This window comes from Propithecus coquereli, unplaced genomic scaffold (assembly GCF_000956105.1).
Source record: "Propithecus coquereli isolate 6110/MARCELLA unplaced genomic scaffold, Pcoq_1.0 Scaffold150, whole genome shotgun sequence".
In the NCBI taxonomy this organism is placed as follows: domain Eukaryota; kingdom Metazoa; phylum Chordata; class Mammalia; order Primates; family Indriidae; genus Propithecus; species Propithecus coquereli.
The window spans coordinates 1,171,615-1,193,347 of NW_012139414.1; positions in this window are offsets into that span (position 1 = coordinate 1,171,615).

Sequence of the window (21,733 nt, forward strand, 5' to 3'; positions counted from 1 at the left end):
CAGGTTAATATCTCTGAGTTCCCACAACCCTTGTTCCAATACAAACTCAGTTGATTCTGCTCAGCGCTCACAGTGAGTGGTGCACGTGCTTTTCTTTCCCACTAGATGGCAAATTTCCTGGAAGCAAGAATCACATCTTATTTCTCTGTATCGCCCATTTCTTTCTCAAGTGCAAATGTGCAAATGTGTACCTGGTGAACGAATGAGTTTATAGTACGTCTATCTACTAGGCGCGCTCTATCCATCCACCCACACACATACAAAAAAGTCATACAAGTGCATATCATATGCCTCTCCCCGTGCTAGGTATTTAATTTTCACTTTTGCAAAAGTTAAAAAGATACGGAAAAGCCAATATTCAGCATTTTTAATATCCATAGAGATAGCAAGTTGATTAGTAATTGCCAGGGGTTGGGGGTGGGGGAATGGGGAGGGACTGATTATGGATATGGAGTTTCTTTTTGGAGTGATAAAAAGGTTTTGGAATTAGATAGTGGTGATGGTTGCACAACTCTGTGAGTATACTGAGCACTACTGAAAAACGGTAAATTTTATGTGTACATCATACAACAATAAAAAAAACGCACTTTTATATATTATTCTCAACTATGCGGGTATGAAATGTTTTCATCACCATTTTAAGAAGGGGACGCTGAGGCTCTAAGAGATGAAGTGATCCAGAGGGTTTTAGTGAGAATAGAGATAAATACCTAACGTTTGTGGAGCACTTACCACCTAACAGGTCCATGGGATCTTCACAACAGCCCCATGATTTTCAACCCATTTTGTAGAAAAGGAAACAGGCTTTGCTGAGGGTCACACGGTAAGAAGAGAACTGGGATTCAAATGCAGGCAATCTGATGCCAGCCTGTTCCACAAACACCTATCTTCTCAAACTGAAAGGATTGCGATCGTTCAGGGGGGTGTGGTATGAGCAGGACCTCGGCCACTGCTGGTGCCAGCATAACTCAGCATAATCAAGCACTTTGGAAAAGTATTTGGCAATGTCTACTAGAGCTAAGTATCACGTACTTTATGACCCAGAAATTCCACAGAAATATGTGGAAATTACACATGTGCAGAAATATGCATATGTGGGCCAAAAAACAAGACTATGCATGGCAGCACTGTTCTTATTAGCCCAATATTGGAAATGACCCAAATAGTCTATCAACAGGTGAATGGATAAATACATTGCAGTATAATCACACTAGCAAATGTTAGTACAGCAATGAGAATGGATGTTCTACACCTGAATGCAACCACATGGATGAACCTCACTGATAATATGATGAGCAAAAGAATCCTGACATGGAAGTGTGTATGCTGTAAGATTTCATCTACATAAAGCTCCAAAACAGGCTCATCGTGGTGTTAGGAGACAGGGCTGCATTTAGCCTTGGGGTAACTAGAAGGAATCAAGAAGGGAGCTATGGGGTGCTGCTGCTAACACTTTGTTTCTTTATCTGGGTTCAGGTTACATGGGTGTGTTCTCTGTAACAATTCACTGAGCTGGGTACTTACATCTTCAGGAGTGTGAGAGGTGGTGTGAGAGGTGTTCAATGGATTATTTCCCTGAGCCATGACCATCTCCATATTCCTGTCCTAGTGCAGGTCCAGGGCCCAGCCCTGTTCCCATGCTTGCCTACTCCTTGCTCCTGGTGACTCAGTCTGACAGCCTGAGACTGATAATGCCCTAGACAGCCTGAGCACCCTAAAGTTAGGAACACGGCCTCTGCCTCTTCTCACCAGCCCCACAGCTCCTATCACCAGGCTGGATACTCAGGTAGCCTTGCTGAAGATTGCCTTGGCGGGGGGGTGGATTAGGCATCTCGGTGCTGGGAGGAAGGAGAGGGTGAAATCAGGCCCAGCGGAGGATTTGGCAAGGGGGCAGATTCTTGAGTGAGTTGAGAAAGTAGAGGATGGAGGGGTGGACAGGAGTGAGAAAGAGGAGTCTTAGCCGTGTCTCTAATTGGTAGCAAGTTGGGAAGTCACTTCCCTTGTGTGGGTCTCAGTTTCTGCATCTGTAAAATGGGGTGAACAAACCATGAAGAAAAAACTGATAATTGTGACTACATTAAAGTGAGGAAGTCTTCATATCAGAAGCACCCAATTGTTCTATCAAAAAATATGGATCTCAACATATTAGGAATGGAAAAACCGCTTTCCTTTGTAAGAAAGAAGCATGCTTTACTTTTATAGGCTTTCTGCTTTTATATTTATGTTTAGTGATACTACAAGTGTCAGTCATATTGCTCACACATTTTTAAATTATGAAAATACCAAGTCAAAAGAAAAAGTCCTGTGTAGACTACCTCTAGTCCCTACTGAGAACCATCGATCTTTGTGCTCCGAGATTGTGAGAGTGCAGGAGGAGGGAGAGGAGGAGGAGAGGAAGAGGAGGAAGCACAGCAGGGTAGAGATCAAGAGAGTATCCAGCCATCTGTCCACCCATCCATTCATCTGTCCATCAGTCCATCTTGTTATCTACTTATTCATCCATCCGTCCCCTAATAGCCAATCTGTCTACCCTTCTGTCTGTTCATCTACCTGTCTGTCCATTCATGATCTGTCAATCCATCCACCCATCCATCTGTCCATTCAACCATCTATTCTTCCATCTATCCATCCATCCTTCCATTTCCTACCAATCTGTCCATCTACCCTTCCATGTAGATATGTACATAACTGTCCATCTATTCATCTACCCACTCACTCAGATACCCACTTGTCTGCCCACCCAGCACACACATTAACTGCCTACTGGTATCGGGACCCTGTTAAGCCAGGGGTGGGGGCTGCTCTGTGTCCATGCAGCTCAGTCTGCAGAACGAGGCGTGCCCACCAGCCTTCAGAGAGGGGTGGAAATAGTGCCCAGGATTGCGGAAGTTCAGTGGAGCAGCGGCTGACTTGCAGCCTGGGGGTCAAGGGAGGCTCTCTATAAGAAAGCGTGCTTGAGATGGGCCTCAAAAGACAAAGTAGGAATTAGACACGCCGAGAAGGGAGAAGATGTTCTGGGAGGACAGCTGGAGCAAAAGCAGGGACCGGGAAGCCAAACTGGTGAGTCATTCAACTGGCTGGGGTGACAGCAGTGTACCAGCAGCCCATATAGCTGCCATGCCCCCCAGCTCCCTTGGGGCAGGGCACAGGCAGCCACCCCTAGCCCTGCCCCTAACCTGGCTCCAGTGGGCACAGAGGCATCTATACCAGCGCCTCAGAGTGTGGCCACGGACCACTGTCGGGCCATGGATTCCATCACTGGTTTGCAGCAAGATAAAGACATAAATTACAAGTGTTTAGGAACACAAAACTTTAATAGAGTAATTTTATGTCTGTTGAATATAGCAATAAAAAACTGGGCTTAAAATTTGTATATTTCCTTCACTTTGATTTTTCTAGTAATTCATTTTCTATTGTATTTTGCGTACACATTAATCCATGACAAATGGAAAATAAAAAAGCAAAAGGAACCGTCACTTGGTTTTTTTATTAAGGGGTCAGGGTTGTGAGGAGGGGTGCTCAGTTTCCTTGTTTGTTTTTGTTGAGACAGTCTCACTTTGCCACCCTGGGTAGAGTGCCGTGGCGTCATCATAGCTCACAGCAACCTCCAACTCCTGGGCTCTAACAGATCCTTCTGCTTCAGCCTCCCGAGTAGCTGAGACTACAGGCGTGCGCCACAACATCTGGCTGGGTTTTTTTTTTTCCTTTTAGTAGAGATGGGGTCTCACTCTTGTTCAGGCCGGTCTCAAACTCCTGAGCTCAAGCGATTTTCCCACCTCGGCCTCCCAGAGTGCTAGGATTATAGGTGTGAGCCACCGCGCCCTGCCGACTCAGATAGTTTGAGAAGCACTGATATACAAGACAGCTTACACCCACACGTCCCACGCCAATGTGACTTCATGATCATTATCTCGTGTCCCCATGTGCCAGGCAGGACAAGGACTATGGTCCCCGTTTTATTGGGTCACTGGCGCAAGGTTCTCACAGATGGCAGATGGCAGGGCTGAGATTTGAACCTAGGGCTGCTGCACCTCAGACATCAGACACCATATCAGACAGCTCCCTCTGAACTCTTGCCACAGGTTAGGCTGAGCTGGGTGTGGGGCAGGGAGGGCACAAGAGAGAAAGACAAGAAGCAGCTCCTAGACAGGGTGGGAGCTTGGGGCCAGGGCCTGTCTTTTGTGCTAAGGGCAAGGATGGAGGACAGGAAGGAAGACTGCCTGCGGAGGAAAGCCTGTGGGTCAACCCGGGCTTCCCCAGATGGCCTTAGAGGAACCAGGCAAGGCCCCTGGGATCTCTGTTTGGAAACATGCAGGTCCAGGCCCAGCCCACTTCAATCTTTCTTCATCTTCCTCCCTCTTCTTCTCCTTCTGCCCCCCTCCTTCCCCCACATCAGCCAGCCCATGAGCTCCCCGTGGCCAGGGCCTTGTCCCGTCCAAAGCCTTCCCAAAGTTCAGACAAAACCACCAGGCTCTGCCTGGCCCTTGGAGGAACCACAGCACCTTCAGACACATTTTCCCCTCCTGTCCCTGGATGAGACTAGATGAACAGGGGTTTTCATTACCTCATGTCACTGATGAGGGAACAGGCTCAGAGAAGTTAACTCACTTACTTGAGGTCACAGAGTAAGTAATCTAAGCCTGCAATTCCCAACCCTGTACTTTTTGACGAGTAAGGTTAAATAGCAGAGACGAGGGGGAAGCCATTCATTCCCACAGGGCCCTGGGCTGCAGCCCGCCATGGGACTGGGGTAGGTGGGTGGTGTGCAGGGCCAGGTTGGGAGGAAGAAGGCAAGTGGCGTGTTGCAGGATCAGCAGAGTTATCTGCCCAGAAACCTCCCCGTCTGCAGCACTCTGGCTGCTTCCTGGGCAGCCTTAAAACCTCATCCCAGGCCAGGAAGAGGCGGGAATGCCATGCAAGGGCAACAGGCCTTTCCCCCAGTCTGTTGGTTGACAGTTAACATGGAACTGTATTTTTGGCAAAATCTGTTAAACCAAACATGTTGGTACCCTTTGACCCATCAAGCTCACTCCCATTCACTTCTGGGAGTCTGCCCTATGAAAGTATTCCAGTGTGCAGAGATGAACAAAGATAATCCTCATAGCACTGCTTATAATACCGAAAAACAGAATGGTTGAATAAATTTTGATAAATCCCTATAGTGAAATACTATGTAGCTGTGAACAGAACCTCATCTGTAAAATGGAAAGTCACAGCTTTTATAAGAATGAAGTGAATTAATATCTGCAAAGTGCTTAGATAATAAATGCTAGCTATCATTAGCATTATAGGTGCGGAAATAGGGAAAGAGAGCTAAGATGCAATGCTATCCTGAGAGTGGTGTCTCGCACCTGTAGTCCCAGCTACTCGGGAGGCTGAGGCAGGAGGATCGCTGGAGCCCAGGAGTTTGAGGCTGCTGTAAGATATGATCGTGCCACTGCACTCCACCCCAACAGCGTGAGACCTCATCTCTAAAAAAATGTAAAAAATGCAATGATAACTAAAAAAGAAAGTTATTAGCAATACATGAAGTATAATACCATTTGAGTACAAATTATTAACAATAAAGATTCACATATAAACAGAGAAGAAAAGTCTGGCTATATAGGCACCAAACTATGACATTGGTGGTCTTTGTAGGGGGAGGGGTGAGATAACAGAGACCTTCACTTTGTCAATTTCTATAAATTTTAATGTTGTATAATACCTGTGTATTGCTATTGTATTTAATGTTGTATAATATCTATGTATTGCTATTGTATTTAATGTTGTATAGTATCTATGTATTGCTTTTGAAATCAGGGAGAAAATTCTCCAAAAAAATAAAGAAAATCAGAGGACACGCTGCAGTAGATGATGGCATGGGAATCCTTCCCCTCTTCTCGAGGCTCCCAAAGTCCAGAGATTGACATTCTCCAAAGAGTCAGAAAAGGCTCCCTTCCTGTACCACGTGCAGAAGCAGCCCAGCCTCTTGCGTATGTCGCAGAGAGCCAAGGGAGGAGAGTGTGCCACCAGCATCACAGCAGTGCAGGGCACGAGGGTGAACCTGGAGGTGATGTTTCACCAAGACAAGCCCTTGTGCCAAGAGTCCGTCACTCTGTAAAAATGCCAGTGGCCACCGTATACCAGTGCACAGTGTTTACTCACACTTCAGACACCACGTGTGTGGTATCTTTCCCAACACCACTTCTCCAACTCTCCAACACCAGCTGGGTGTCCTGCAATTCAGCTGGATTCTGACATCTCTACCTGGAGTTGGCATCTGATCCCGTCATTAAGGGCTCAGTCCCACAAGACCGCCTCCACTTCAGACACCAGCTGCAAGTCCTAGGTTTCCACCTGTACTTCTGACTGATCAGTTACAAGTTGGGGGTTCCCATGACCTCCTGCTCAGTTTCAATAATCTGCTAGAATGGCTCACAGAACTCAGTAAAACGCTTTACTCACATTTACCAGTTTATTATAAAGGACGCAACTCAGGAACAGCCAATGGAAGGGATGCGTAAGGCAGCGTGCGGGGGCGCACAGAGCTCCCACGCCCTCTCCAGGAGCTCTACCCTCCTAGCACCTTGATGTGCTCACCTACCCAGACACTTCCTGAACCCCCTTGTTTGGGGGTTTTTAATGGAGGTTTCATTACACAGGCAGGATTGATTAAATCATTGGTGATTAATCTCCATTTCTAACCCTCTCCCCTCCCCAAAGGTCAGGGTATGGGGCTGAAAGTTCCAACCCTTTAATCATGCTTTAGTCTTTCTGGGGACCAACCCCCATGCTGAGACTATCTAGGGGCCTCCAGCCACCAGTTATCTTATTAGTATACAAGACACTGATCACTCTGGAGATACCCAGGGTTGCAGGATCTGTGTGCCAGGAACCAGAGACAAAGACCAAAAATACATTGTATGACCACCAGGTATTCCAGTGGGCCGCCAGGCCCTGCATATTGATGATTGAGTCTATTCAATCCACCCAGCCACCCTGTCACACATTGAATGCAGCACACCAAGGCTCGGAGAGCTGTTTGTTTCTCTCGTGTAGTTGAACATATGGTGGAGAGATTGGGACCGTTGCCCAGTTGTACAGTTAATGAGTAGAGTAGCCCAGATGTGAATCCAGTTGTGTCTGGTGTCATTCCCTGGGCTGCTTGGAGGAACTGAAAGCTGAGCTGTCCTTTACGCCTCCTCTCAGAAATATCATGTGTTGGGTGAATTTACTCAGGACTGAGCTGAATAGCAGGTATTAGGATAGAGGGGGCAGCTGGCACACAGTAGGCACTTTGTGAATATCTGTTGAGTCAATGAAGGCAAAGCCAATCCCCTAAGCTCTTGGGGAGGGGATGTGAGGATTAGGGTCTCTCCAACTGCTCAGGACTCATACCTGTTACTTAGGAAGTTCGGTGTGTCAGACCAGAATGAGCTACAAGTCAGCAAGGGCAACAGGCCTCACGTTACTCAGAGGGAGAAACTGAGGCTTAGACCACCCAGCAGGTCATGTCAGTGACCAAGGCCAGGTCTCCTGCCTCCCAGCTCTGGGCCTTCCATACTGCACCACTGGAGTCTCACGAGAGAGAGAGAGAGAGCCAGAAGAGGTAGAACAGGTACCACCGTGTCAGTCTGCCCATTTTACAGACAAGGAAACAGAGGACCAGCAAGGAGATGTGCTCAGCAGCACAGCCTCCTTTGTGGGGCCTGGAGGGCCATTCTGGCCACCCTAATGTGCCAGGGTGGGGTCTGTGCATAGGCACCGTGAGTCAGTTCCGAGAGAGTAAAGGCAGTGCCTGGAAGGAGTGGAATGGGTATCAGGACTGCCTCCACCCCAGACACCTGTGTGCCTAGGGCTGGGTAGGGGGGATTGGGGTCAGATGCAGCCACATACAAGATTGTCAGATGCAGCCTCCAGGGCTTCCTGATAAAGGCATGGGGGCAGGGCGTGGACTGTGGTGCCCAGACTTGCCCCTGTTGTGTGACCTTGGGCTCTGAATGTGACCCTTAAAAAACAAGGAGATGAATTGTATCATGGGCTTTGAGCATTGGTTTTCTCATCTTTTTTTTTTTTTTGAGACAGAGTCTCACTGTGTTGCCTGGGTTAGAGTGCCGTGGCGTCATCCTAGCTCACAGCAACCTCAAACTCCTGGGCTCAAGCGATCCTCCTGCCTCAGCCTCCCGAGTAGCTGGGACTACAGGCATGCGCCACCATGTCCGGCTAATTTTAGTTGTCCAATTAATTTCTTTCTATTTTTAGTAGAGATGGGGTCTCACTCTTGCTCAGGCTGGTTTCGAACTCCTGAGCTCAAACAATCTGCCCGCCTCAGCCTCCCAGAGAGCTAGGATTACAGGCGTGAGTCACCGCGCCCGGCCTGGTTTTCTCATCTTTAAAATGGATTTGGTAACGGGATATTATATTTACTTCGTGCTAAAGGTTGTTGCGAAGATTCGAGGGCCAGGGGTACCTGATAAATATGGGTTTCCTCCTTCTGTCCCTCTCTTCCTCCCCCACCCCTACCCTCTCTTCTTTCCTTCCTTCCTGGGCAACACCTCTGAGGATGGTGTTAAAGAACCAGGAGTTGTAGGACACAGAAGATGGGGTGACAACCTCCACCAGTGGACTCAAGAAAGGCTCCTCAAACCGTCGCAACAGGTGGCAGTTGGCTTCTGCTCTGCCCAGCTCCTACCAGCCCCATCAGGGCATCAGGCCCCTGGACTGATATGGAAAGGGAGCCCCAGGAGGACTGTCTGTCACCCAGAGCCACGCTGCTGATGGGGTGAGTGTGGGACGAGAGCCGGTGTGACTCCCAGAGCTATCCAGCAGGGGCAGGCCTGGGGACTCTGGGCAGGGCAGAGGCTGACTATCTCCTATTTATTGGTGCCCTGGGAATATTCTCTTCCTTCCTGCCCTGTTGGGGGCCCCCTTCTCAAAGGTCAGCTTAGGCAACCACAAAGAGGAAAAGCAGACATGAGCCGTCTTGCCCCAGAGTCTCAGCAGCAGGAATGCTGGGTGGGGAGGGGGATGAGGTGGGCACAGACCACCCCCAAGCTGACCTGGGAGGCCAGTGGGCAGCCAACACAGCCCCCTCTTGTGTGCTTGCCCCTGAATGCAGGGCACACACTCGCCCACAGCTGCTTCCGGATCTCTTCCCAGCCCTGCCTGGCAGTCCTGGCAAGCCTGTTTAGCCCCAGGTTACAGATGGCCAGAGTGAAGCCCAGAGGACAGGGCTTGCCAGGGTCACCCAGGGTAAGTCAGAGGCAGCAGTGGGAGCAGAAAGCAGCTTTGGTGTCAGGCTGCTGGCTTTGAAAATCAGCCCTGCTGCCTCTGGGTTGTGTGACCTTGAGCCAGTGCCTTGATCTCCCCGGGCCTCTGTTTCCTCATCTATAAAATGGAGATAATATCCTTTCCCTCTCTGGTTAGCAGGAAGAAGGAAACAGTACCACAAAAGCCAGGTACGGTGCCTGGCTTGCAGTAGATGCACAGCAAATCTCAGTTCCTCCCCCCCATTCAAACAGGAACCAAAACCCCTTCTTTGGCCCTGACCGGGGAGTGAACTGCGCTAATGAGGGCTGCTCCCAGCTCCGGCTCATGTGGCAGCCCACCTTTACCCACCAAAGGGCCCATGGCGGCCCTGGAGAGGGTGTCTGTCTGCAGGGAGCAGAGCACACACCCTCCCACCTCCAAGATTCTGTCCCACTCAACAGTTTGCCAAAGCTTGTCACGCACACCCTCCCCCTCAATTTACAAACGTCCCCTCCACCAGTGCTGCCCACACACAGGCCAGTTTTAGTCCCAGGATTCCAAGACCCCAGGGAGGTGGGTCCCTGACCCTGTCTCTCGGCTGCCCTCCCACCTGGTCCCCAGCCCGAGCCCTGACCCTGACTCTAAACTGAGCCCTCACCTCGCTCAGCCAGTAGGCTGTGACCTTAGGAGGACGTGGAGGGAGGTCAGAGGCTCATCCTCTCGAGAGAGGGCCAGTCATGGTTGCCACAGCCCAACTCCTCAGTTAGAATCCCCCTCCTTATCCCCCACCACAAGGCCGGGGCGCCCTGGGGTGGGCCTGAGATTCCCAGGACCCTGTTCTGAGCCTCCCCCTGGACCTGGGAGTCTGGGGAGGGGTGGGCCGGCCAGCTGCTGAGAATATGAATTCTTGAGCAAGATGGAGGACTGGGCTAGACCCCTGGCCCCACCTCCCACCTGACTCAGGTGGCCCTGTAACATCATCGCCCGGTGAAGGACCAGAGGGACCTTGGCTGGACTGGGCAGCTCTGACCCCCCAAAACATCCTGATATCTCATTTATTCTGTCCCTATCTCCATATGGGTGCCCCAGGGACAATAAGCCTTCCCATGTCACAGAGAGAGAGCCAGGCCCAGAGAAGGGAAGTAATATGTCCAAGGTCACACAGCCGTACGCAGACAAGAACCCAAAACTCCCAAACCTGGGTGGGGGCAGGGTGGCTGGGAGCTAGAAGGAAGCCCTGGCCTTCCCAGGCTGGACCAGTGGGAGTGCCCGCTGCCACTTCTCTGGCCCTACCTGTTGGCTAGAGGTCTGGTGGCTGGGAATCCACATAGCCCACCCTGCCATCTGGCTTCTCCCTGCCCAGGCAGGGGAGCTTTGGGTCCTTGCCCCAATCCCAGGGCCCACTGGGCCTGGCTTCTCCACGGGTACCTACACCTGTCCAGGGTAGGGGGAGCCTGAGTGATGAAAGTCCTCCCTCCTTCCTCTCTGGGCCCGCGCTCAGCTCCACGGAGAGCTTCCCAGACCACCATTCACTCCCAGCCCAGCCCGTGGGACCCAGGAGGCAAACAGAACCTGCGTGCACCTCACCCTCTGCTCCGGAAAGACAGGCGGGATGAACTCTTGGATTCCCAATCCAGAGTCCTCCCTGGGGTCCGAGCTGAGCCTGAGTGGGGGGACACCCAAGCCTGTCAACCCCTCCGCCAAGCTGAGCCGTAGCAGCGCCCCGGCCAGGTGGGGAGACAGATGGGGAGACTGAGGTCCAGCTCAGGGGAGGATCCGACCCCCCTTGGGTGAGGTGCCTGCACCCACCTGGTTAGGAGGGGCTCCAGCCGCTCACCTGGATCCCGGCGCGACCTGCGGGTGTCGTCGGCGCGGCCAGGGCCCCGGGCGGGCGGCGTCCGGGCGGGCGGCGGCAGGCGCTGGCGGGATGCTGGGGCGCCGCGCCGGCTCGGGCGCCTTCTCCCGGTGGGCGGCAGAGGGCTCTGTGGGCCGCGCCGCGGGCCCGGCTTTTAGGCGCGGGTGTGGACGCGGCACTACCCTCCCCGCTCCGCGGTGTCCTTTGCCCCTTGATCCGGTGCCTCCTTCTCTCCTTAGCACGTGGGTGGCAGCCGCTCAGCCGCCTGGAGACCTGTGGGGCGGCCATGGCCCGGGCCGTGGGCTCGGGCGCCTGCCAATCCCCGTGTGCCGCCTGCTCGTGCCCGCTCACCTTTAACCCCCCTCTCCCCGGGGGCTCGGTGCCCGGCCCCCAAAGCGCAAGCTGGGTCCCAGAAGGGAGGAGCCATAGGTGTGGGGCTGCCGCCGGGCGGGTAGAGGAAGAGGCTGGGACTAGCCTCCATACCTCCCCAGCCCAGCCGTTCTTGGGACCTCCTCCTGGGCCCTGGGTCCCCTCTCTCTCTCACTCTTTTGAGCTTGCCCTGGCTTACTGAACCCCGTTTGTTCCCAGGGCGGCCAGCTCCATCTCGCCCTCTGAGTCCCCTCTCCCCAACCCCTCCCCTGACTTCCCATCCCCCTCGCCCAACCTCATTCCCATTCCCTAAGCTCTTGTCCCCTCCTGAGGCCCCCCCCCAACCTGCTCCCCATTCCGTTCCCTGCTGGAACCCTCTTTGTAATCTCCTTGCCTTCCCGGAGTCCCGGCCTCTTCCTCCACCTCCTCCCCTCCCTGCCCACCTCCTTGCACCCCCAGCCCCTCCTGCCTCCTGGAGCCCACTGACCTCCCCTCTGGTGGTCTTGGTGCCTGGCCCTCTGACTCTTACATTCATTCCACAAACACCCTTGATACCCTCCTCCTGGCAGTCCAGGGGGAGGAGGGAGATGGGCCAACAGTGGCTGAGTATTGGATTCAAAATCCAGCAATGAGGCATGCAAGTCCCCAGAGGCCCTGTCCACCTAGGAAGGGGGGACTCAGGGCCCCGGCTCACCTGCCAGCTCCAGGGGCTGTGTGGGGTAGAAGGCAGGGCCCAGGACAGCTTGGCCAGGAATGGGTAGTCTGGGACACACAGAAGGAAGAACCTTCACAGCAGAGCTACCCGGTGATGGAATAGATTCTTACCCGCCCCATGAGCTTCCTTCTTTCTACAGCGGGAGGTGGGCAGCAGAGGTGGAGGGGGCCCTGCCACAGATGACACCCAGAGTCCCTTGCTGATGGCAGGAGGTAGAAGGCAGGAGCTTGCCAGGGACATGCTGGGGGATTGGGCTGAGCCCAGAAGAGGCCCTGAGTTGTCCCCCGCCACACCCCGGCCCCCAGCAGGCATGCACGCTGCCCAGGGGCATCGTGAGAAGGGAAGCAGATGAGACACCTCCTGCTTCTTCTAGCTCCCACATGTGTCCTGGTGGGTCAGCCCAGCCTTCTCTTCCCAGTCTTTTCTGTCCTCTGAGCTTCATTTCATGTGGTCTCTCTCTCTCCTTTTAAAAATTTAATTTAATTTACTTTTGTTTTCTGGTAGGGACAGGGTCTTGCTCTGTTGCTGTGGCTGGAGTGCAGTGGCCAGGTCATAGCTCATTGCAGCCCCGAACTCCTGGGCTCAACCTATCCTCCTACCTCAGCTTCCAGAGTAGCTGGGACAACAGGTGGGTGCCACCATGCCCGGCTCATTTTTTAAATTTTTTTGTAGAGATGGGCATCTCACTATGTTGCCCAGGCTGGTCTTGAACTCCTCCTCAAGCAATCCTCCTACACTGGCCTCCCAAAGTGCTGGAATTACAGGCATGAGCTACCCTGCCCTGACTCACATGGTCTCTTACTGTTGGGCTCAGCTCTGCTCCTTTGGACAAACACCTACTTGTTCATGGCCAGAGCCAGGACCCATAGCATGAAATCAAAGGCGCTGTGTATGTGTGTGTGTGTGTGTGTGTGTGTGTGTGTGTATAAGGGGAGTGGGGCTTGAGCCAGGGCACAAGCAGCCCTGGGGTACAGCTGTGCCCCTGCCATTGACTGGCTCTGCAACTAGACAAGATACTTACTATATCTCCCAGAGCCTCAGTTTCCCCCTATATAGAGTTGCCACATTTAGCAAATAAAAACCCAGAATGCCCAGTTAAATCTGAATTTCAGATAAACAAAGACTTTTTTTAGTTGAAGTATGTCTCATGCAATATTTGGGGCATACTTACGCTCAAAGATTATTCATAATGCTTATTTAAAACTCCAAGTTAACTGTGCATCCTGGATTGACCCTACCCATATGTAAAACAGGAGAGGCAGGTAGGTTTGGATGAGATGTTCTCTCTCAGGGCCCCTCTGAGCTGCAGCTACACCCTGTAGAAAAAACTCAGGTGGACCTGGAAGTGGCCCAGAGGTGCTGCATCCCTTGCAGAGCAAGGGAAGAGCAGGGTTAAGATGCAAAGCAGGGTGCGGGGCTTGGTTGTGGTCACAGGGCCCTGGTAGCAGAGAGAAAAGGCAGAGGGAAGGGGAACTTCCTTAGAAGCAGCCCAAGCCTGGAAGGCTTTTGGAAGGAGGAAGGTTTTCATGGTTACTTTGACTCTGGGAAAGAAGGGAGGTGGGTTAGGTGGCCCTTAGTGGATCGTTATCCTCCCTTAATGGAAACTGGGAAGGTGTGCAGGCCTCCTCCTGTAAGGAAGTATCCTGAACATCAATAGAATGTATCTCCCCCTTCATATGAAAATCCTCTAGACCTAGGGCAGGGTCTCACCTCAACTCAACAAATCAACACCACTTCTAACTAAGGTTTGCCAAGCCAGGGTCCTGCTCACACCTGCCAAGCCCTTTATGTGGGTTAATTCATCTACCAACCAGATGAGGTGGGGGTTTTGTCCCCATTTTACAGATGAGGAAACAGAGGCACAAAGAGGTTAGGTAATTAGTCTGAGGTTCATACAGGTGGTAGGTGGTGGAGCTGGAATTTGAGCCCCGGTGTCCTGGCTCTGCACCTGCTGTGTGATAGATCCTGGGCTGGAGGCTGGAACTGGAGAGATGACATAAATGTCCCTACTCTCTGAGGACCTCTTTCCTAACGAGGGACAGGTGAGTCTGTAATGACTCCGGCAGTACGGGGCAGGCTGGGATCAGGGCTGTGACAGACTGCGCTGGGAAAAGAAGGACTGGTTCTGCCTGCGAAGCAGGGGAGGTGGGGCCAGGCTGAGAAGGGTGGGTCATTTCTTCAACAGCTTTCAGCTTTCGGGCAAGGGATTGGGAGAAAGGACGTTCTAGGTGCAGGGACGTCTTGAGCAAAGGCAGAAGAGGTGTGGAAGTGCAGCATAAGATTGGGGAGCAGTCAGCTGTCGAGTTTGGCTGGAGGTGGGTCTGCAGGTTGAGTATGAGATGGGGGAAGGAAAAGCAGGAGAGAATGTGGAGGAACAGATGTCACACAAAGGCATGTAGACTCCATCTGGAGGAGGACAGGGAGCCATGGAAGAGCATCAGCAGCCACTGATTTGCTGGGAGGCACAGCAGGGGAGAGCATAGGGACCCTCATTGGAGTGCCCCCTGGGGTGGCCTGCGGGGGGCCAGGATCGTGAGAGTGACCGGGGAGGTACATGAGGTCTCTGGAGCCGGGGGAGCTTACGGTTGCTGTGCTTCCGTGCCCGCTTCTCCAAACGGCTTGGGTTCCCACCAGCTCTGGATCCAGAAGAAGACCTGGAACAAATTAACGTGCTTTTAAATGTCAACAGAATTGTGTGAAGAGGATTTGGGGACAGGTGGGGGTTACGGGTGAAAAAGGCAAAGGGTTCAGCAAAGACTTTCCTGCTTTGAGCCTGAGCACCCGGCAGGATGCCGACCTTTGAACCAAATAAAGGGGTGGGCAAAGCTGGGAGACACTGCACTGAGGGGGTCACCATGGGGTGGTGACTTGCAGGTTGCTGTCCTCCGGACGGCAGGTGAGGCAGATGGCTGGAGCTCCGAGGCAACTGAGAATGTCCAGTTGCCTGTTTCTTCAGCCTGTGTGAGTGCCTGCTATGTGCCTGGCCCTGTGTGGCACGAACATGATCAGAATGTGGTAGGAGGATGTGCCCTGAAAAAGACCGACCATATAAAGTGTTGGTGAGGATGTGGAGCAGCTGCAGCTCACACACTGCCAGTGGGGATGTGCGGAAAACTGTTTGGTGCCTCTTAAAATGTTAAACATACACGTACCATATTACTCAGGCATTTCACTCCTAGGTGTTTAGTCCAGAGAAATGAAATGATACGTCCATGCAAAGACTTACACACAAATGTCCATAGCAGCTGTATTTGTAAAAGCACAGAACCTGGAACAACCCAAATGTCCATCAACAGGTGAATGGGTAACTAAATTGCAGTATATTATCCATACAATGGAATACTGAACCGCACTAAAAATGAACAAACTACTGATTGATGCAGTAGTGTAGATGAGTATCAAAATAATTCTGAGTGGCCCGGCGCTGTGGCTCACGCCTGTAATCCTAGCACTCTGGGAGGCCAAGGCGAGTGGATCGCTCAAGGTCAGGAGTTCGAGACCAGCCTGAGCAACAGCGAGACCCCGTCTCTACTAAAAAATAGAAAGAAATAATCTGGACAACTAAAAATATATACATAAAAATTAGCTGGGCATGGTGGCGCATGCCTGTAGTCCCAGCTACTCGGGAGGCTGAGGCAGGAGGATCACTTGAGCCCAGGAGTTTGAGGTTGCTGTGAGCTAGGCTAAAGCCACGGCACTCACTCTAGCCAAGGCAACAGAGTGAAACTCTGTCTCAGAAAAAAAAAAAAATAAATAAATACAGGAATTTTGCGGGGCGGTGAATACGTTCATTGCCTTGATTTTGGTGATGGTTTCACGGGAGTATATTTAACTATGTCGAAGCTCATCAAATTGTACCCTTTAAATACATACAGTGTATTGTGCATCAGTTATACCTCAACCAAGCTATTTTTAAAAAGCAAAGGTCAGGGGGTATAGGGAAAAAAATAGCAGGGGAATGATAAACCCCAAATTCAGGAGTGTGGTTACCTTGAGTGGGGGCTGGCAAGGGCACAGGCTTGGGTAGGAGTACCTTGGTGGATGTACATTATTGTTGAGCTTCCATCCAGTTCTGGAGTTGGGTAGTGGATTCACTGGTGCTCATTATAAAGTTATAAATACATAAATAAATGAAATGGAAACAGGAATATACAGGCCAAAGATATTAATGAACCAAATAAACTGTGGTATATCCATATAATAATAGACATTGTGTTATTAAAAAATACACTCATGACTTGGGATTAATCTACTTCTGTGTACCTGAGGTCCAGATTTTAAAAGGGTGTGTGTGCTGGGACAACTGGATATCCACATACAAAAGTATGAAGTTGGATCCCATATGCAAAAATTAACTCAAAATGGATCTGACCTAAATGTAAGAGCTAAAACCATAAAACTCTTAGAAGAAAATATAAGAGTAAATCTTTGTGACCTTGAGTTAGGAGATGGTTTCTTAGATATGGTGGCAAAATACAAGCAACAAAAGAAAAAATAGATAAATGGACTTCATTAAAATAAAAAAAAACTTTTATGCTTCAAAGGACACCATCAAAGCGGTGAAGACAGCCTACAGAGTAGGAGAAAATTGCAAATCATATATCTGATAAAGGATTAGTTCCCAGAAATATAAAGAATTCTTACACCTCAACAATAAAAAGACAAACACCCAGTTGAGAAATGAGCAAAGGATCTGAATAGACATTTCTCCAAAAAAGAGACTAAAATGGCCAATAAGCACCTGAAAAGATGCTTGACATCATTAGTCATCACAGAAACACAAATTGAATTATGAGATACCACTTCACATCCCCTAGGATGGCTATAATGAAAGAGACAGGCAACAAAAATGTTGATGAAGAAATCGGAGCCCTCGTACATTGCTAGTGCAAATGGAAAATGGGGCCTTTCCTCAAAACGTTATCACGTATCCACTCCTCAGTATACACCCAAGATAAATGAAAACATGTCACACAAAGACTTGTATGCTAATGTTCGTGGCATCATTATTCCTAGTAGCCAAAAAGTGGAAACAACCCCAATGCTCATCAACTGATGAATGGATAAACAAATTGTGGTATACACATAACAATGAAATATTATTTGGCCATAAAAAAACAATAGATACAGAATGGAATATTATTCAGCGTTAAAAAGGAAGAAGATTCTTACATGCTACAACCTGGATGAACCTTGAAGACATTATACTAAGTGAAATAAGCTAATGACAAAAGGACAAATACCGTATGAGTTCACTTATACGAGGCACGTGGAGTGGCCAAACTCATAGAGACAGAAAGTAATCACAGAATGGTGCGCGCAGGGGCTGGGGAGCAGGGGCACGGGGAGTCGGTGTTTTGTGGGGACAGAGTTTCAGCTTGGGAAGATGAAAAAGTTCTGGAAGTGGATGGTGGTGATAGTCGCATAACAATGGGAATATATTTAATGCCACAGAACTGTACACTTAAATGGTTAAAATGGTAAATTTTATGTTATATATAATACGCCACAATAAAAAAATCAAAAGGAATCATGTACCGATAGATGTTGCAATAGCAGTGAATCTTGAGAACATTATGCTAAATGAAAGAAGCCAGTCACAAAAGACCATACATTATATGATTCCATTTACATGAAATGCCCAGAACAGGCAGATCTACAAAGAAAGAAAGTAGATTAGAGGGTGCCAAGGGCTGGGCGGGCAGGATTCGAGGGAAATGGAGAGTGATTGCTAATGGATACAGGGTTTCTTTTTGTGGTGATGAAAGGTTCTAAAACTGATTGTGCCAGTGGATGCACAACTCTGTGAATATACCAAAAACCATCGATTTTTAAAACTTAAATTGTTGAATTGTATGACATGTGAATTATATCTCAATAAAGCCGTTTTTTTTTTTTTTAAGTTGGGGATATAGAGATCAGACCTTGGGAAAACAATGCATTTAAAGATTGAACCGGGGGCAGAACCATGAGTCCAAGGCCTCTCCTTTGCATGGGGAGCCCCTGGAAACCTCTCGCAGACAGTAGGTACTGCCTAAATTAAGAACCAAGGGAAGCTGGGTGCGGTGGCGTGCAAAACAAAAACACCAAACCAAAGGAGCATTTTCAGAAAGAGAAACCCATTGCAGGTGCTGTTTATGGAGCACCAACTAAGTGCCAGGCATCATGCTAGGTACTTAGATCAACTCACCTAATCCTTCATCTACCTGTTTTACAGATGATATAATTGAGGAAGTGGCAGAGCTCAGAATAGGACCCAGGTCTGTCTGATTCCAAACCTAAGGTCTAAAAGTAGACCCTAAATGATTCTTAATTTTGCATAAAAATTTGAAGACTTACAAAAAACACATAAGGAGTAATATAGTGGGCCAGGTATGGTGGCTTATGCCTGCAATCCCTGTACTTTGGGAAGCCGAGGAGGGAGGACTACTTGAGGCCAGGAGTTCAAGACCAGCCTGGGCTACATAGCAAGACTCCATCTCTACAAGACAATTTAAAAATTAGCCAGGCATTGTGGCATGCACCTATAGTCCCAGCTACTTGGGAGGCTGAGGCAGGAGGATCGCTTGAGCCCAGGAGTTTGAGGTTACAGCAAGCTATGATCATGCTACTGCACTCCAGCCTGGGCTACAGAGTATGACCCTGTGTCTTAAAAAAAAAAAAAAAAAGAATAATACAGTACACACCTGTGTACCCCCACCTGGCTTAAGAAATCAAACTATCAATGCCATTGAACTCCCTGTATCTCCTCCCCAGTTTGTAACTTACGACAAAAATTCATGCTCCTGAATTTGGTGTTTATTGTTCCCAGACTTTTATTCTGTGTGTATCTCCAAACAGCATGAAGTACAGTTTTGCCTGTTTCTAAACTTTCTATAAATAATAATATACTGAATATATTTTCTGAGGCTGCCTTTTTTCATTCTGTTGTGGGATTGATCCAAATTCACATGTGTAGCTGCAGTTTACACATTTTTGTTGCTGCATAGTATGAAATACTCTGTAGTATGAAGGTACTCCGGTTTCTTTGCCATTATCTTGTGGTTGGTCACTTGGATTGTTTCCAGTTTTTTGTAATTACAAGTAGTGCTATTGGGAACATTCCTGTCCCTGTCTCCTAGTCCAAGACAGAGAAAATTTCTAGGAGTGTGCATTAGTTTCCCAACGCTGCTATTACAAATTAACACAAAATCAGTGGCTTAAAACAACACAAGTGTATTATCTTACAGTTCTGGATGTCAGGAGTCCAAAATGGGTTTCACTGGCCTGTAGTCAAGGTATCCCCCTGGAGTTCCTACAGGAGAACCCATTTCCTTGCCTTTTCTGGCTTCTAGAGGCTCCCTACATTCCTTGGCTTTTGGCCTCTTCCTTCATCTTCAAAGCCAGCAACATGGCATCTTCACATCTCTCTCTCTCTCTGAGAGAGTGCTTCCACTGTCTGCTTCCGTGGTCACGTCTCCTCTGACTCTGACCCTCCCGCCTCCCTCTTAAAAGGACCCTCGTGATCACATTGGGCCACCTCCACAATCCAGGATACTCCCTCTATCCCAAGATTCTTAACTTAATAGTATTTCCAAAGTCCCCTCTGCCATGCATATTTACAGGTTCCAAGGATTAGGATGTAGACATCTTTTAGAGTGAGGGGCCATTATTCTGTCTACCACAGAGGGAAACAGCTGGGTGATGTGATATGAGCATCTTTATTTATTTAATTTAATTTAATTTTATTTTATTTTTAGAGATAGGGTCTCACTATATTGCCCAGGGTGGCCTTGAACTCCTGGGTTCAAGCAATCCTTCCACCTCCTGAGTAGCTGGGACTACAGGCGTGCACCAACACACCCAGCTTGATATGAGCATCTTTGAATTAGTTTGTCAAACTCTCCAAAGTGAGTTCTCGCTCCCACTAACAGTGCATGAGCGTTCCTGGAGCTCCCCATCCTCACCAACACTTGATGTTATCAGACTTTTAAATTTTTGCCAATCTGACAGCTATGAAATGTCTGAGCTCTGACTTTTATGTCAAACAAGAAGGTGGTCAAAAATGGTGTCGAATGTGAAAAAGGGGGGCCCCGGCCCTAAAAAGGTGATCGATGACCTTGGCTAGAGGGTGCTCTTGAAGTGGTGCAGAGGAGGTGAAGAAAGATTGAGTAAAGGAACAAGGGGGCGGCGAGAAAACGGACACAGGAAGTAAGTGCAGAATGTAGAGGTACTTTCAAAATATTGGGGAGCCGTGAAAGGGAGGTGTCAGTCTAAATGCAGAAATTAAAAGTGAAAGAGACTGAGCAAGAAAGAGAGACATTACTGATGGAGTGGGACGAGGCATCTTACAGGAGACAGGTGAACGTGAGACCCACAGCAGGGGCACCTAGGTGGGCTTTGGAATGAAGAGCCGCTGCCCTCCCTGGAGGCAGGAGGGAAGGAAGAGCTCTGGGCAGATGCAAAGAACATCCAAAGACGTGGGGCAGGAACTGGCAGCAGCTTCTCCATGTGATGCGCAGCAGAGTTACCTGCTGAGAGGGGCGGCAGTGGGTCTGGGGGCCTGAGCGTGGGGCAGGTTTACAGGGACATTGTTGTGGGACACTAGGGCTGAACAAAGAGGGATCGGTGAGAAAGAGGGGGCAAGCTGAGGCAGGAGCCTCCCATCAGATCTGACCAGTGCCTCTTAGAATGGAGAAGGCCAGTAGCCGGGAGTGGGAGGGGCCCACGGAGGCCCCGATAGGGAAAGGGGGGGCAGAACCAGGGAGTTTGTAGCAGGAAACCGGGAAGGGACTATGTGAGTCCAGAGGAAAGGGGAACAGCATACAGCCTGAGGAGGTGTGACGGAGAGGGCTTCCTGAAGGTACTGGTGTGGTGATGTTCCAGATGAGGTTTTTGTTTTTGTTTTTTTTTAGACATAGGGTCTCACTTTCTTGCCCAGGCTGGAGTGCAGTGGTATCATCATAGCTCACTGTACCTTTAAACTCCTGGGCTCCAGCGATCCTCCCACTTCAGCCTCCAGAGTAGCTAGGACTATAGGTATGTATCACCATGCCCAGTTAATTCTTTTACTTTTTGTAGAGAAGGGGTCTTGCTATGTTGCCCAGGCTGGTCTTGAACTCCTGGCCTCAAGCAACCCTCCTGCCTTGGCCTCCTAAAGTGCTGGGATTACGGGCATGAGCCACTGTGCTGAGCCTCCAGATGTGTCTTCAGGGGGAGAACCAAATTTCAGTTGTCATAAAAATGTGGAAGAGGCCGGGGCGCAGTGGCTCATGTCTGTAATCCTAGCACTCTGGGAGGCCGAGGCGGGCAGATTGTTTGAGCTCAGGAGTTTCAAACCAGCCTGAGCAAGAAGCGAGACCCCGTCTCTACTAAAAATAGAAAGAAATTAATTGGACAACTAAAAATATATAGAAAAAATTAGCCAGGCATGGTGGCGCATGCCTGTAATCCCAGCTACTCAGGAGGCTGAGGCAGAAGGATCACTTGAACCCAGGAGTGTGAGGTTGCTGTGAGCTAGGCTGATGCCACAGCACTCACTCTAGCCTGGGCAACACAGTGAGACTCTGTCTCAAAAAAAAAAA